Genomic DNA, 1,487 nt, shown 5'->3' with positions numbered 1-1,487 from the left:
GTGCAGCAAAATTGTCAGTATTCCGGTCTTCCACAGGAAGAGCCTACTGAGTTTCTGGCACAATTCTTACAAATTGCTGACACAGTACGTGATAAAGAGGTGGATCAGGATGTCTACAGACTATTACTGTTTCCATTTGCTGTAAAAGATCAAGCTAAGAGGTGGTTGAATAACCAACCTACAGCAAGCATAAGGACATGGAAATAGTTATCAGACAAATTTCTGAATCACTTTTACCCTCCAAAGAGGATGACACAGCTAAGGCTGGACATCCAAGGCTTTTAACAAGAGGATAATGAATCCCTTTATAATGCCTGGGAGAGGTATAGAGGTATGCTAAGAAAATGTCCCTCTGAAATGTTTTCAGAGTGGGTACAGTTAGACATCTTCTACTATGGGCTTACAGAAAAAGCTCAGATGTCTTTAGACCACTCAGCTGGTGGATCTTTACACATGAGGAAGACAATTGAAGAGGCTCAAGAGCTCATAGACACTGTTGCTAGAAATCAATATTTGTACTCTGGCAATGAATTCTCCCCAAAAGAGGAAGTTATAGCAGTAGCCACTGATCCTAATCTTCAAGAACAGATGATTGAGCTTAATCAACAATTGCTCCTGATGACCAAACAGTTAGCAGAATTTAAAGAGATGCTCCAAGAGACTAAAATTGCTAACAAGAACATGGAATCACAGTTGAATCAGGCAAAACAGCAGCTATCTAAACAGATAACAAAAGAATGCCAAGCAGTTCAACTGAGGAGTGGAAAGACACTGAATAACACTGCTCAAAGTAGCAAAAAGTCAGTAAAGGAACAATTGACAGAGGATAGCAAAACCACTATCCAAAATCCCTCTGAGGACAGTAAGAGCCCAGAGAGGAATACTATTGGCGTTCAAACGCCAGAAAAGGAGGGAAAGCTGGCGTTAAACGCCCATTCCCTGCCCAGTTCTGGCGTTTAAACGCCAGAAAAGGGGGAAAAGTTGGCGTTAAACGCCCATTTTCCACCCAATCCTGGCGTTCAAACGCAAAAGGGGAACCAGACACCTGAGAGTGCTGATAGTAACCCCTCTAAAAAGACTTCTCCAACCACTTCTGTAAGGAATAAAACTGCAGCAATTAAGGTTGAAGAATATAAAGCCAAGATGCCTTATCCTCAGAAACTCCGCCAAGCGGAACAGGATAAGCAATTTGCCCGCTTTGCAGACTATCTAAGGACTCTTGAAATAAAGATTCCGTTTGCAGAAGCACTTGAGAAAATACCTTCTTATGCTAAATTCATGAAAGAGATCTTAAGTCATAAGAAGGATTGGAGAGAAACTGAAAAAGTTTTTCTCACTGAAGAATGCAGTGCAGTCATCTTGAAAAGCTTACCAGAAAAGCTTCAAGATCCAAGAAGCTTTATGATACCATGCACATTAGAAGGTGCTTGCACCAAGACAGCCCTATGTGATCTTGGAGCAAGCATCAATCTAATACCTGCATCCAC

Source organism: Arachis duranensis, chromosome 4, assembly GCF_000817695.3.
Source record: "Arachis duranensis cultivar V14167 chromosome 4, aradu.V14167.gnm2.J7QH, whole genome shotgun sequence".
Taxonomy (NCBI): Eukaryota; Viridiplantae; Streptophyta; class Magnoliopsida; order Fabales; family Fabaceae; genus Arachis; species Arachis duranensis.
The sequence above is the reverse complement of the archived record's forward strand: the minus strand, read 5'-3'. Positions refer to the sequence as shown.